The sequence below is a fragment of the Numenius arquata genome, chromosome 24, assembly GCF_964106895.1.
Source record: "Numenius arquata chromosome 24, bNumArq3.hap1.1, whole genome shotgun sequence".
In the NCBI taxonomy this organism is placed as follows: domain Eukaryota; kingdom Metazoa; phylum Chordata; class Aves; order Charadriiformes; family Scolopacidae; genus Numenius; species Numenius arquata.
The window spans coordinates 544,486-560,639 of record NC_133599.1 but is presented as its reverse complement, the minus strand read 5'-3'; positions in this window follow the sequence as shown (position 1 = coordinate 560,639).

Genomic DNA, 16,154 nt, shown 5'->3' with positions numbered 1-16,154 from the left:
GTTTCAGAAGTTTATCTAAGCTTTTAGCTTGAAAAAAGCCTTTGTGTTGTCAACGTTGCAGCGAGGTCTCCCTGCATTTTCCCTAGCTGACAGTTAAGTGAACTTTTTAAAAGAGTATTGTGATGAAAAGCATTGGATAAATTGGGAGAACATTTGATGAATACTCAGTGAACTATGCTGTGGATTTTGTTTCCTCTGCACAGCCAAGAGGCCTGTGCAGTTTAAAACACTTGTGTCCTTTCCTGCTGTGAAGTATCAGTCAAGATTGTTGCCCTGTTGAACTCTCATATTAATTCCTGAGACCTCAGCGTGGCCAAAACCTGTACATATCTGAGAGGTGAGAAATGACACAATATGCAGAGAACCAGTCAATGTTGGAAATCCGGTACTTGCTGAGACAGAGGAAGCACAAACTTCATTAATTACAGAGGAACATGCCTGACAAAACTAGGAGGAAGAACATTATAAGGACTTTCTGGAAAGTTCTTTCTCCTGGGAAGATGCACCTTTGTGTAGCAGGGGTTAAAGGCTCAGCAGTGATGGGTTTTCAGGGAGAGTTTGTGCTCAGTGCTGGAGTGCGTCAACATTGTGTTCTGTATTCGTGCCCAGAGAGCAAGGGACTTACTGCCTAGTCACTCTTGCATTTTTTCAAGCCGTGGGAGATGTACTGAAATGAAAACAGCTGTGTGGTGTATTTTTATAAAGACAGAAAAACCTATTTGGACCAGCCCGAGAGAGGTGTGTCAGAGTTCCCGTGGCTCCCTTCCTAGATAGACGAGGTGTGACTGAAATCAGCTGCAGTTGCGCGAAGTCACAGCTGAAATTTTTGAGACTGTGGATTATTTGAGTAAATGAGGAAATGCTGGGAATAAGGGTTATTTTCCCACAGCTCTTTGGACATGAATAATAGTCAGATCTATGCAAATGAGCACATACTATCAAGGGCTCTTACCATGCTCTCCAAGTGGCTGTGGTTGCTTTATAGTCAGCAGCTTTAGTGGGAAGAGGATCTGATTGTCCTTGACCTTTGGATCAAGTAGAGAGAAACACAGGTGTGTTAAACTCTTTTTGGGCTCTGACATCTGAAATAGTTAATAATGCTAAAAGAAGAATCTTAAGTTCATTTCTTTCGGTTTTTTTTCCTTCAGGCTTTTCCTTTCCAGACAGCATTTAAGACATGGTGCTTATTTTCAATCCAAAGTCCTCTCTCTTGCAGAACCCACCTCTGTCAGTTTAAATCCAGATGGGAGAGGTCAGGGCATGAAACTACAGCAGCAGCAAAGCCTCATCCTTTTGGGCTGCTTTCTCCAGATACTCACCCGGCTGTGTGGCACGGTGCCGCTTGGCGTGTGCGGGGCCACCTTCGCCCACCAGCCAGAAACCAGCCCTTGCTGCTGCTCCGTCTCCCGTCACCATTTGGCAAACACTTACTATGTTTCCTTTCACCCCTCTCTGGTGGTGCTGAGCTCACGCGGGTCTGTCACAGCGCGGCTGGTGGTCCCAGACCTTGGGTGTGCTTTGGGCACATCTTCCTTGTGTAATTGATTGCCTTTAGGTAGGTGAGATGTGCTCAGGCTTTAGAGTGAGTGCTGCCTGCACCAGCACAAACTGGAGAGCCAGCTGCTCCGATTGCTGGGAGACACTGGCCTGTGAAAGCTGCCATGATGAATTAGGACATCTGCATCCCTCCATGAGCAGTGGTATCTCTTTAGTCCGTAAGCTGGCTGTAAATAGCTGAAGCTTCTAAGTAGGTGAACACCTTGCTATACTTAGCATTGTGGAAAAACTTCCCAGGCAGACGTGCAGGAAAAATCGGATGTTTCTTCTTCTTCTGCAGCACAGGGGGTGCAGAGCGGGCAGAGAGGCCCTTCTGTCTTCAGTAAACACAGTTCCTTCAGTCTATGCCAAAGTACCAACAACACAGGAACGCGGGGGTCATAAAACAGCGTGAGCAAAGCTGCTCATGTTCCCTGTTGCTATTTCCTAGTGTCTATTTATATTTTTTTCACATAAGAATGTATATTTTGTATAGCATGTGTAATATATGTTTGTCTATTGTAATATACCTTCATTCAATAAAATGCTATATACATTGAGCATCCAGTGTAACTTTGTTAGTATGCAGATTAAATAATTGATTTTTCTTCTATGGTATTTAATTTTCATAGGGGAAAAAACACAGTAAGCTTTTTCTGGATGTGTTCCTGGGCAGCTGGCTCCAGACCCCCAGAGGTCCCTTCCAGCCTTACCCATTCTCTCATCCTCAGTTTTCCAGCAGGAAACGCCCTGTCCCCTTTTCTGGAATGTGCGGGTCCTTCTTCCACCGAGCAGTAGAGTCCAGGCTGGGTGGTGGCCGTGCTGCCAGCACTGCCCTCCTGCTCTGCGTGTCCTTTGAAGGTCCGGAGAGACTTTCCTTCTGGTGAAAGACTCTGCAGAAATGTGTTGGTGAGAACCTCCCCCCGTACCCGCCGCAGGGGAGCAGTGCCTGCCTCCCACCCTGCCAGCCCTCCTCAGAGCCAGCCCGGGTTTTCTGTTGTTGAATAACTTACTCTCTTTCCATCACTGTATTCTTGTGCTGGTTCATGTTGTGCTAATGAATCCCCTTGGCTCTCCTCTGCTTCGTTCTGTCTGCTTCAGTGTTGTACCTGTTCACAGCTCCCTCAGCGCATCTCCCTGGGGTCCTGCTGGTGCCGATACCCACCCTCGGGCCGTACCTGGCTGGGCAGGGGACTGCAGAGCCACCTCCAGCCAGCTTAGGAGGCTCCTCTCCTGGTTATAAACTGGGCTGGGGTTTCCCAGGGGACCGGAGCTGAAGCGTTCAGTGTCCGCAGCATTCCCCGGCCCCAGCTTCTTGCATGTACTTCGGTATTTTCAAGCCAGTGCAAGTGCAGGGGGATGGCCTCGGTGACAGGAGCCTGCCCCACCAGCTGTGCTCTGTCCCGGGGAGCGAGTGCTGTGGAACTCCACCCCATCCCGTGATCCTTCCAACAAGATGCTCAGGAAAAACCAGCTATCACCTTCCCAGGTAAGTGCAGCTCTCCCGGCTCATTATGTACGTCTCAACCCTGGCGCGGTGTCAGAGAACCAACAGCTATCGAAGATAAGATCATGAATAGTTAATGTTCTCAGTTACCCAAGCATATTTAAAAATTAACACTGCAGCCTGGTGCTGATGAGATTAAAAAACTGGGTCATCAAAGAGAGGAAAAAACAGAAAACAATTGTGTCTACCCTCGGGCTTCACTAATGACTGAGTTTTGGTGGAAGATCCTATTCCTTCCTTGCTTTAATCCTTTAATGGTTTAAAATGCTGGATACTTCATTAAACCACCTTCCCTCCTGCCTGCCAGGTTCTTCTCTTCTCCTCCCCTCCCGCGGGGGCCCCTCAGATGAGGCTCCAGGCTCGGGAGCGATGGGGCTGGTCGGTGCTGTCAGTGCCTGCCCCACACGTGTCCCCACATGCAGCGCGGGGGCCTGGCCACTGCAGAGCTGATGGGCACAATGGTGTGACGGTGGTGGTGGCCCAGTGCAGCGGTGGGGAGTGGGTCCCGGGCAGGGGGCTGTGGCCGGGCGCAGCCTTGGTGGGACACTTCCTCTCCGGGAGCAGCCCCTGGGGTCCCTCTGGGCTCCCCCTGCATGGAAAGGTCGTCCCTTCTCATGGGGCGATGGCGTTGCCCGCTGCCACATCGAGCCCAGCGTTTCCAGTCCTTCAGGGGATGTGTTCAGCAAGGGAATAAGCAAACAGCTGAGATGGGGAGAGTGCTCTGGTCTGCGGGAGCCCCAGCCCCGGCGGGGCTCTGGCCGGGGCAGCTCCGGTGCCAGCGGCTCTGCCGGGCTCAGGGCTGTCAGCTGCTTCTCCTTCCCACGTCGGACCCGGCTGGTCTGGGGTCGGCCCGTGCCGCTGCACCGAGCCGGGCAGGACGGGAATGGGGACGAAAGGCAGCTCGGCAAAGAACGGGCAACCTTGGAGCGCGTCTTTTAATCAAGGGCCTTTTCCTCCTGTGCCTGGGAGGCAGGACGGATGGGGCTCCTGTTTGCAGGGAAATGGAGCGCTATTAAGGCTACTGTTTATCTCATTTTCTCCCAATGAGATGCCATCGATTTGCTCCGTGGAGCGACACACGCTGATTAAACTGTGAGTGTTTATTGACGGGCCCTGACGGCTGCTGCGCTCGGCCGCGTGCGGGGGGAGCTGCCGGGGGGTCACTCCCCTCCACATCCACCTTCTGCTGATAACGCTTCCCATCAGGGTTTGCTTTGCGAGCTGGCAGTGCTGCATCCTGCCGGGGGGAGCCTTCCCACCCCCTCGGGACCAGCCGTGTCCTGGAGCGGGATCCCGGTGCTGCACTGGGCCAGGGGCTGCTCGCATTCCCTGCGCCGAGCTGGCGCCGTCCACCCATGTCCCCCAATGCCCCGGGGAGGCGTCCCCCGGCCTGGGCTGCGGTTCAGCGTTTGTCCCGGTGCGACCCGCTCCCTGCCCGGGCTGGGGGTCGTTGGGGGCAGCGGCTCCAGGCAGAGCCCGAGGGAAGGGTTAAAGCTCCATCCCTGGAGCCCTGATGCGGATCACGGCTCTCGATTCCAGCTCATCTCTCCTGGCAAAGGCAGATTTTCTCTAAATGAGATTCTCTTGCGCATAACTTGCGTGTAGCACAGGGGATAACTGCTCCGCTCATCACTTTGAAGGTTCAATTTCACATTAGGTTTAATGTCTTTTCTGAAGACTTATACGTGTAATTCACCCCAGCGTTTAGAAAAATCTCCCATGTCCTTGCCCAGATTTATTGTTGATACCGTTTTGCCTGACGCTGGATGTTGCCGGCGCATCTATCGAGCGGTGGGCTGTGATTTGTGACTCGCCAAAGGGGATTTCAGGATGCAGAAATAAATGTGCCCTGCTCGATTAATAGCTAATAGCCTGCTGAGAGCATCCCTGGCAGCATGTTTGGCTTAGGAAAGGACTGGCGGAATGGAGCGAGGAGCTGTTCTGCAGAGCAGGACAGATCCCTTTCTGAAAAATTTTAATTAACTTAAAACAAATGCCCAGGAAAGGGCCAGCCATTAGCAGCCTTTGCTTCCTGAGACTCATTCCTGCTAATTAAGCGGTGTGTCAGTGCAAGTGACCTACAGATAACACAGCACCCAATTTGCATTTAAATTAAAAAACATATTTTTAAAATAAAGGTTTCATTAAGCTCTGTTTGTTTCTCTTTCCAGGCACACGCGTTACCAAACCCTTCACTGGTTTCTATCGACCGACTTTTGCCCTGGCAGCAGCTGTAGGGCCACAAGCATGGGCAGGTGCTGGCCATCCCTGCCCTCGGATGCTCCGACACAGCTGGATCCGGAGCAGGAGAAGTTTTTGGTGCATCCTCTGTGATGGGATGAGCTCTGCTGACCAGAGCTACCTGGACTGCTCCTCCTCGGGAAGGCGCTTCTGAGGGTGAGGGGCTCTCGGTGTCCCTTTAAGTGGGACCGCACTGCTCCGCCCGGTCTTTTTCCTCCCCATGTTGTCTTTACCCACCGGAGCAGCCCCAGATGTGGGGCTCTGCGCTTCCATCGGGCTGGGGCTGCACCGGGAGTTTGACGGGGGGGGGGGGGGGGTTCCATCCGCTGCTCCTGAAAGGCAGTGCCCGCTCGGCCGGTCTGGCTGCCCAGAGCCTCTCCTTGCCCCTGGCCCCAATGAGAGCAAGCAGGTTCTGTAATGCATCGTGGCCCCGCAGGGACTTACGCTATGAGCGCCTGCAGCCAGAGGAAGCAGCTCCCGTCCCGCAGGGCAGCATCCGTCTGTCCCACAGAGCAGCAGTGTCTCTGCTGGAGCCTGGCTCTGGTGGGACAGGGTCTTTGCACAGTTGTTTACACGGTGCACACACCGTCCCTCAGACATCAGCACGTGAGTTGGTTCTGCACAGCTTTGTGACACCTTTCCTGGTAAGATGTTGGTGTTATGGGTTTCAGACAGCATCGCCCCAGAACCTCCCCCGAGCTGTCAGCCTGCAGCCTCCTGCACACCGGGGGGCAGTTCTGCCCATCCCACCATTGGTCGGCCCCTCATCCCGGCCACCACGGGGCTGTCTGGCCAGCGCTGACCCTCACGGGTCCTTAGCGAGGCTGAGGGATGCCCTGGCGACAGCAGAGGGTCCTCGCTGTGAGCTCCTGGGCTGCAGACCTCGGGTGGTTGAGCTGGCACAGCCCCACAGGGCCCGACTCCTCTGGATACCTTTCATCTCTCTGTCTTTCAGCGCCATCAGATGTCCTCTGGCTCGTTTTCAGAGAGACTGATGCAAAAGCCTCTGGCCCATCTCCATCCCCCTCTGCAGCCAGCCCAGGTGACAGGTCCATCCCCTGCAGCAGCCGCGGGGCCGTGGTGCGCAGCTCCTCGCGGTGCAGACCGGAGGGGAGATGGTGCCGTGTCCTGCTGCTCCCGCAGTGGGCACAGCGCTACTCGCCAGCCCCGCTCCTGGGGCACGGTGGTGCCTCTCCCTGCCCTGGGCTCCGTGGGGCTGGTGTGGTGCCAAGCTGGTTGTGGTGACACCATGGTCTCTGCTGGGTTGGTGCCTCAGTGGGTCCTCTCATCCTCCCTGTCCCCCTGGCCCGAAGCTGAGCTCCTGCAGTGGCCGGGTCCCCCCGTGGGCAGTGGTACCTGGGTGCCCAGTTGGTCCTGCCCTCCCTTTCAGCTGCCCTTCGCTCCTCTGCTGGGGCCTGACAGCTTTGATTTCTTTCTCCTGGTTAAAGAACATGAGGTTTTTGACAGCTGCCTTTGCCATTATTCTTCCCTTAATGCTGTTGTTGTTTTGTGTTACTGTCAAATCGCATCTTATTAAAGTTCTTCCCATCCTGTCAGCGGCAGATGAGGAGTGCGAAGGGCTGCGTAATCTCCTGGCTCTGTCTGGGGAAATTGCCTTTTATTATTGATAAGGCAGCGCTGCCTTTGGAGGACGTGATTCCAGCGTGTGCCGGAGTGGGAGCGCAGCATCCTCGGTGCCGGCGGGTGCTCCCAGGGAGGTCAGCGCGTCCCTGGCCTGAGCCGGGGGGAGGAGAGCCAAGGGCTGCTGGGGCAAGGCAGGGGCTGAGGCCGGGATGCTCTTGGTGGGCACCTCTCCTGGGGGAGCCGCCTGCCGTGGGAAAGGGGGATCCTCCCATGCCCTGAAGGAGAGTAGGGCATCTGCCTCCCGCTCTGTGCTCACCCCATCACAGATCAGTAGCGCGGCACCCACGTGTCCACCTCGGCTCAAAGCGGAGCCCTGACAGGACCGGGTGCCCGGCAGGGAGAAGGCACTGTCCTGGCTTGTTTGGGCTGGGGGCTGCTGTGAGCACCAGGGGGGTCGTGCATGTCAGTGTCCTGCCCCATGCAGTCCCCTGGGGTCCCGGCGGGGTGTCTGGGGAAAGAAATCCAGGTCATCACAAAAATTCTCTCTCTGAACATTAAATATTTATCTGTGTTTACAGCATGTTCCAGCTCCCGGCTGTGGGGGGGGGCGATGCCAGGAGCAGCGCGTGTTGGCACTCGTGTCGGTGAGTGAAGGCGCGACGGAGGCAGCAACGGGACCCCCGGCCATTTCTGAGCCACACAGAGCTCTCCCTGGCCCACAGCTCTGCTGCTGCCTTCAGAGGGTCTTGGCCACACTGAGGTTTTGCCCCCAACCAAAAGTACTGCTGGTTAGTGCTGGTTAATGGTTAATGGGGCAACTGATGGGAGCTGGGGATGGAGGAGTGGGGTGGGAGGTGCCGGCCGGGAAGGGAACACACATGGAGATGACACTGGTCCTCTGAGAGCCGATATCCCATTTCCAGGGTGGATCCTGATCTGCCAACGTGCTCCGGTTACGCTTCTCTCTGTGAACAGTCGCACCTTTGCAGAGCGACTGACACTTCCCACGGTTTGCTAAAAATTCCTTGGCACCGGAGCGGCTCCTCCGGCTTTGTTCAGCGAGAGGGAGCTGTTTCTGCCCGCAAAGCCCCAAACAGGCCGGCCGGAGGAGCAGGGCAGACCCGGCTCCCAGGCACGGGAAGCGGCTGCTCAGGGCGCTGGGGGGTCCGGGTGTGGGGCAGGGGGTGCAGGGGTTGGGGGGGGCTTCGCAGGACGTGCCTCTGTCTTCCCGTGCAGGTTTAATACCTGGGTAATGGTGTGGCAAATGCTCATCCCTTCCCTCGGGCTCTCTCCAAGGCACCACCTCCTGCCGGCGGTGGGCACGGGGCTGGAACCCCTTGCAGCCCCCCCACTGCCCCTGGCCTCCTCCACGGGACCCCCGGACCTGCGTGCATTACAGGATGCTCCCGGGCTCCATGCAGCAGGATGGGCTGAGGGTCCCTTGGGCGCAGCATCCACCTCCCAGAAGGATTTGTTTGTGTGATCCCGGCTCTTCACTGGCGCTGACCTTGCTGCGATGCCGTGGAGGCTGTTCCCTTGGCATGGGGCTCCTGCTGCCCCCCTGCTCTGCCCAAGTCCAACCAGGACTGGGCCGGGATGTGCCGAGCCCGGGGGGGCTGTGGGGCTGGGGCTCTGCTGCCAGTGCCCGTTGGTGATGGATGGGGCAGGAATCTGCAGATTCAGCACGAGCCCAGCAAAACGCTCTGCTGCGTTTGTTGGAAGCCACCCTAGCAAGCACTACTTTTTTGCTGATAAATCGTGTTTTTTAAATTAGCTGCATGTCAGACTGGTAAATAATGCATCTTGTAAATGAAAAGAGTGTTCAAACCCAGGCTGGAACAAACAGCCGGTGCTGCAGGTACAGCCGGTCCTGAGCAGCAGGGAGAACAAGCGGTGGCCCTTCCTGGGAGCAGGTGCCTCCTGCACTGCTTTTCAAATCACCTTTTTAAGTCTGGAGTTCCCACAACATATTCCACGAGCTTTTCCCATAAGCATAAATGCAGGAGTAGCTTTGATGGGAACATGAAGGGTTTATACATATGAGCTCGGGGCGCAGTGGGGCAAGCAGGAGGCTCCGGAGGCATCAGCCCTGGAGGGAGCCAGGTCTCCCCTCAGGAGCGTTTGCAGCCCGGTCAGAGCCCTCCCGCTCGGTGCCGTGCCGTGGACCCCGGCAGACGGCTTCCCCCAGCCCCTTAGCACCCAGATTGGAGTAGAACAGATTGTTAATTACTATTAAAAGCTCCAGGAGCTGCACGGTGCCGCGTGCTGCCTGCCTGCGTGGAACAGATGGGGTTGAAGCTCCTTGAGGTCTTGGATGCAGGTGGTTCTGCACTGGATAAACCCCCCCTGCGACCCCCAGCTTTTTCTTGGGGAAACCCAGTCCCAAACGGGACGTGCTGGGGGGGGGTCTGGCCTGAGCACTGGAGCCCCGGCAGCGCTGGTGCAGCCACGGCCGTCCCTGATGCAATCTGAAGGGCAAGAGCGTCCCCTCACCTTGGCTGCTCGGCCTTGAAAGTCACATAGAGCCCTTGCACAGAGAGCTGTCACCGGAGCGGCTCGTGGCACATCTCTGCCACACGTGCAGGTCACACAAAGCCCCGGAGCCGTCCTCTTTGCTTTCCATCACCCCAACAGACGCGCCGTGTTGCTTTGGGCACACACAGACCTCTGCAGGCCAAGGACTTGGAGTCAAAAAGTGTCTGGGGCTCCAGAGCGGCTGGCGGGCTGCCCCGTGGACAGGTTTCCTCATGGCTGCAGGAGAGTAAACCTGGGGCAGATCCCAGTTTGTTTTGCGAGTCCTGTCACCATCAGGTGTGCTGGGGACCCGGGAGCACCCCGCGGCGGGCAGCACCCCGGCAAACACCCTGGGCGCGGGGCTGGGGCTCGGGGGGCTGGTGGTAAATCTGTGCAATGCTCTGGAGGAGCTGTGTCTGCCCAGGAAGGCCGGTAGCAGGGGGCTGGGGTCCCTCGGCAGAGCTGCTGCCCCTCTGAGCTGGCTGCACCCAGGAGAGTTTGTCGGTGATGAATTACAGGCTGCTATCGGAAGCAATTACTGATCAGCAAAGTGCCGTGAGGCAGCACGGAGGAGCCTGCGGGACGGATGTGGAAACAGATTCCTTGAATGCTGCTAAATGGGTAGGGAATAGTTAAGGGCTAATTAAAAATCTGGAGCATTTCCAGGAATAAACAAAATGGGATGGTGAAGGTGCTCGTGAGCTGCTGCTAAAAGACAAGTTCTTGGTGCTGGGGGCTGAGACGCTGCAGCTGCAGCATCCCCCCCCCCCGGCTGATCCCTGTCCCGGTCTGTGGCTGAAGGTCGGGGGGTGGGATGCAGCCCCCGCTGCGGTGCCCGGCTCCTCGTGGTGAGGCTGGACACAGGGAGGAGGAGAAGCAGTGCTGGACCTGGCAGAGCCCATCCGGCCTCTGCCGCGGGTTCAGTTTGAACTCCGAAGCCGATTTCCCACAAAGGTAATTTTCTGCTTCTCTGAGTCAATTCTATTTGTGTTTTAGAGGGTAATTAGCATCACTTCAGTGTTCTTTTATGCCCAACTAATTGTACCTTGTTTCAGGAGTGAAAGTTAATGTCTCTCCATTTAGGTTAGCGCAGCAATTGATGATTAGGGATGAGGCCAGGCAGAAACGTGCACCAGGAGAGCCGCTGCCTTCCTGCCGGCTCGAGAGCCGCTGCCTGTGCCGGGGGAAAGATTTCCCCGTTTACGTTTGAGCTGCTCCTGGAAGGCACAGCTGCGCCGTGATGAGTCCGATCCCCCGAAAGCCACAGGCAGCAGCCATGGGGTGCGGGGACCAGCACCTCTGGCGTGTGCTGCCCACGGCTGCTGCGGCAGCGTTTGTCGGACAGATGGCTCGTGGTTCTTCGCTTTTAGACACTTTGACACAACGAATCGTTCCTGTGCCCCAGAGCCGGCGCTGGCTGTCCCCCGGCTGCGGGTCTCGCTGTGACTCCCACTGGAGCCACCGCCTCTCCCTGCTCCAGCAGAGGCGTTTTCTGCCCTTCCCGTGAGATTGCAGCCTGGCCAGGCCCCGACACCGACGCCTCAGGGGACCGGAGCCCCCGGGAGCTGCCCGGCTCCGGAGGAGTCATCGCAGGGCTCCGGCTGCAAACAGTGCCTGGCAAGTGCCAGCCTCCACGTGCTCGGAGGCCTCGTTTCAGGGGCTGCTGATCAGGCATCAGTGACTTTGATAACGTCAAGGACTAGAAAGTAAATACTTCCACTATAAATCTTGTCTGCTTTAAAGTAGGTTATATTTTCAAAGCGCTTTAGTTCTTAGGAATTTAATATTGCGATGTCAATTGTAAGACAAGTAATTGGATGGGGAGAAGGTTGTTACTGGAACCTGAGATTAAAGGCAGGATTTGAAACGCTGTGTTGTGTGCGGGTGGGTGTTTTTGTTCACTGCAAACTTGGCTCTGGAGGTTTCGCAGGCAGCGTTTCTGTTTGAAGCCGGCTCTGCTGCTCGGCGAGGTTTGCTGTGCCTGGGCCGTGTCCTGCCGCAGCGTGAGCCCGAGGTGACTCGCGGAGCCGAAGGTGGGAAGAGAACACATTTCCCCAGGAAAGCAGCCGCTCAGCGAAGCTCCTGCAGGAGGCTCCTCCAGCGCCACCCCCCCAACCGGGACCCCAATGGCTGCAGCGAGGCAGTGAGGGGCAAGGAGCTGCTGCCCTGGGGGTGCAGGGGGGTTCCCCTGCCCTGGGGTCCTGGGCTCCTCTCAGTGGGTGCTCTCGGGGTGCAGGTCCCCCTGCTCCCACAGCCGTCCCCCCCAGGTGCTGCGGTTGGGTCAGGGTGGTTGGAGGGCAGATGGGAGGTGTCAGCAGGATGCTGTTGGGGCTGGGGCTGGCTCTCCCAGCTGGTTCCCAGCGCTGTCGGCTCCCTGGCTACCCTGCAACAGGAGGTGAGTGTCTGGGACACGGCAAGAGGCCAAAATGGCCACTGGCCCAGAGTCTGGGCACGGCTCCTGCGGGATGGGGAAAGGACAACCGGAGCAGGCAGAGACCAAAGCGCCCTCCAGCTGGACCGGCACCGGGAAAGCCCCTCAGCTCCCAGCACGAGGCTGAATCCCCCCAGAGACCAGGGTCTTGTCCAGTCTCATACTGGGGTGGTTCCCACAGGGGTGCGGGATGGCTCTGGCGAAGGGGGCCGCTCTCCCTGCACCCCGCTGTGCCCAGGATGCCCATCGCAGAGCGGTGTGTCCATGTGAGGGAGAAGCTCCAGACCTGCCCTTAATCCTCCCCGTAAGGGGGTTGCTTTAATCTCACCGAGCAGTTTATGTTGTAGGTTATTACAAGCACTTTGCACCCACGCTGGGAGAGACCCGGGCTGCCCCCCAGGGGGACTCTGCCTCCCCGTGCCCTCCCTCACCCACTCCTGATGGAGTTTCCGACGTCCCATGAACAATGTTCCCAGGGTCTTCCCTTTCCAAACCATGAGCTGTACTAACATGACCCAGCACCAAGTTTCCGAGCCCAGCAGGAGCTGGCTGGACCCTGGCTCTCCCCTCGGTGCCCCTCGGCCGAGCCAAGAAGAAAACATGCCTGGTTTGACCACAAGACTTTGATATTTCCAGTCCTAACCTTTCTGTAAAACAGCGGCTACCGGACAGGTGAGGTGGTCAGCTCTGCCTAATGGAGATTGATAGCGGATCAGCTTTTCTGTCTTAATTTGCTTATGACCTAGAGAATTAGTGGAGAGGATCCGTTATCCTGCCAGTGCACTAATGACTCCTGCAAGAGCAGGGCTCCCCAGGGAAGGAGTGGTATTTGCTAACCTTTCCCTGGCTCGCTTTACATAATGGCACACTCCTCCAAATGTCCTCAGCGTGACTGGCTATTCCCTTCCCCTCCATCCTGCACGATATGTCACTCCTTAAATTTCAAGAATATTGCTCAGTAAGAAAAGGTGCTGAATTCCTCGTGTCACTCATCTTCCTTCTCGCTTCAGGGGCTATTCTTAGAGACATCATCCGTTTAGGAATTCAAAGGGAGGCTCTTTTCCTCTTCAACGTCTCCAAAGATTTCCCAGATCCGTATGTCTGGATAGAAAAGAAAAACAACCTGAAATCTGCCTGCTGGTCGGCTCTTACAATCCACCGGTTTTCTTCAAAATACACAGCAGGGCTCTGTGCAGGGGAGAGAGACCCTTTTCAGGGGTTTCTGAAGGTGAGTGAAACCCAAGAGCATGATGCTGTGCTGAGGGCAGGCAGGACACGTGCCAGCCAAATGCACAACACAACAGCACGAAATATTGTGGATATCCGGGAAGTCAGTGCTGGGGTCTCACTTATAAAAAATGTCTTGACTTCACTTGTAAAAGGAACTTGAAAATGCCCCATGATATTTCAGAAACCCAGTTTTCAGTAATAAGCAAATGATGTTCTGCAAGCTGACAGTGCTTCTGAGGCTCAGGTTTGGTCGCGGCAAGTGTGTTTCAGCCGAGTAAATCATCTAAGAAGGACTGAACACAGGGGCCCCGGCTCCAGGCCCTACAGGCAGAGCCCGGCACCAGCAGGAGGTGTCAGGATGCTCTCGGATGTCAGTCACCTTCTCAGCACAGCAGGAGAGGAGCCCTGAGGCCAGAGCTGGCCACCGAGGTGGCCCCGGGGCAAAGCAGGGCTTGTGGCCGGGGGCTGCCCACACCCCGCCAAGCGCTGCCAGGGCTCACCCATCCTCAGCCTCCCCGGAGCCCCACAGGAAACGGGGAACCACAGCCAGCTCTTTCCTAGGACGCAATGTTGATAAATGACCTGCAGGAACCCCTAAACAGGTTTGCAATATTCACCTCGAGGACAAAACCCCTGGCTCCCCCAGCCACGAGGGCTGCTGCTGCGTGTGTTTCAACACAGTGGGTTTGGGGTTTGGTTTTTTTGTGAATAATAGGCTTAACCTTTCGCATGTTTGGTTTCACACACCGCTTAAATACCTCACCAGGCAAATAATGTCCTTGTTCAGCTGAGTGTAAACAGGTAATGCTGAGATTTTCTGAATTATGTTAAGTACCTTTGGAAATTCAAGAATAAACCTAAGCTGGGCCAGGAGAGCAGGTCAGCCAGCAAATGCTGGAGAAGAAATGCAGGCTCATAATCTGCAGTCGTGAGACCAGGAATCCAGTCTGAAATTGCACCATCTCAATTGTTTGGGCACGGCTTCATGTTCCCAGGCTGTACAGGTTAACGCACAGCTGGAGAGCACGAACTGTCACACCTGCATAAATCTGAAGGTAAATAAAACCTGGTTCTGATCTATTTTTGGTTTTCGCATTGCAGAAGCCGTGCCCACACCACCACGGGGGATGGCAGGAGCCGGCAGACCCCTCCTCTGAGCGGTGTCCAGGGAGGCTCTGCCTGCACCACACGTACCCGTGTCACGGCACATGCGTGGCTCGCTGGCTGCCCTGTGCAGTTGCCCGTGTGGCCATTGTCGGGACTCTCCCACCCACAATGTCTTGGCGCGGGGGCCCAGAGGACGGAGCAGCAGCGCTGGTGAGGATGGCAATGCAACGAGGAAGGCCTGCAGGCACCAGCCCTCAGCGCGGGCTTCCATCGCTGGGGCTGTTTTACCCGCTAATCAGGCAGGTATTATTCTCCAGTGAGTTCAGTCCCGACTCTCGAGAGGGCTGCGGCATCCAGCAATACCACAAAGTGGGTGATTACTTTTTGTGCTCTCGGAGATAAGAAGAGCTTGTGAGAGGCACGCAGCCCCTCTTTGAAAGGATGAAGCCATTCACAGGCTGAAGTTAAAAGAGTGTGAAGAAAGATAAGGAGCTAAAATGAGAATAAAATGAAGGTAGCAGACTCGGCACAGACAAGTAATCAAGGGAAATTCATTAGTTTGTCAGGCACAGGCAACAGGAGCAGAGTCAGGAGCCCAAAAGGCTGAATGCAATCGCTAATACTGAACCAGAGCAAATGGAAATTAATTCTCCTTCTCCACATGTCTTTGCAAGAGAGAGAACTGCTGCCCATCCGCTGTGAAGCAGAGACCCGTGTGTCTCCTCTGCTCGGAAATGGCCCTGCCCAATGTCCCGGTGTCCACAGACTGGGCTCGGTGTCCCTGCGAGGAGGTGCTGCCGCGGGGGGAGGCAGGTCAGAGCCCATCGCTGCGGGGACCCCTCTGCCCCAGCGCTGCTGGACCCGCCGGCGCAGCAGAGGGGACTCCCACCGAGCTGGTCCATGGCAAACCCTGCTCCAGGGATGCAGTGCTCGCATCGGTGCTCCAGCCAGGTAGGACAAAATGAAGAGAAATTAATTAACTAATGGTGCTGCAGCGCTGACCCGGCCATGGCCAGGGCTGGTGGGGGCTGGTGGTGCCCCAGCCCCAGGCGTGAGCCCAGAGGGTGTGGGGCAGTGGGGGACGGGAAGATGCAGAAATACGGTGCCACAGCCAATGTTGAGGGGTGCCGGGGGGTGCCGAGCACACAGGAAGGCTGAACTGAGTGTGTCCAAGCTGCCACCCTCGCTCCGTGCCACAGGCGTGTGCGCACACCTCCCTCAGCCGCCCTGCAGACCCAGTGCTCTCCCCGCCTCCAGCAGGAATCAGTGCATTAATTACCCTGACAACGCAGTGGAAGTGCTGGCAGGTGCAGCTATCACCATTGCAAGCTGCCATTTACGTGTGTTTTTATTTCTACAGCTTCTTGCCATTAAAAGCCTGCAATCAAGATAATTAGAACAAAGACATTTGCCTTGTAATCAGCATATATTTCAATAAGATACTTTAATTTGCAGGCAAAAGTTGTTAAATTTTTATTTAAATAGCGTTATATATATTGACAGTACGGTAGCAGTGCCAGGGAAGCATTTATAGGTCAAATTCATGTAGAGTATTTATATATTAATTTCTTTTTTAATCCCTTTCAATTAGATGAGCACACATCAAACCTCCAGGGAATGGCAGGGTAGACCCCCAGGTAAGCCAGGACCAGGCTGGGGGAGCGGAGCTGAGCCGAGCCACAGCAAAGTGCTGTGTTCATGGTTCTGGGATCACCCTTGGGGGCTGCAGGAAGGGTCTGTACGGAGGTACCGCTCGGTCACGGCACTGCGGTGATTTCCCACAGCATGAGCTTGGGTGGCCTCACATCTCTCCAAAACACTGGAGAGAGAAATCCTGGCTCTGGGAGTTGATTTCTCACTTTACGGTGTCAGAGGCTGTTCAAAATAGCTGCTGTCAGCATCCGAGCGCTGATGTCTGCTGGCGGAGGAAAGGGGCTGGCTGCCTGTCCTGCCCTTGCCTTCCCCCTCTGAAGGAGCTGGAGCATCTCACAGTCTTCCCGACCC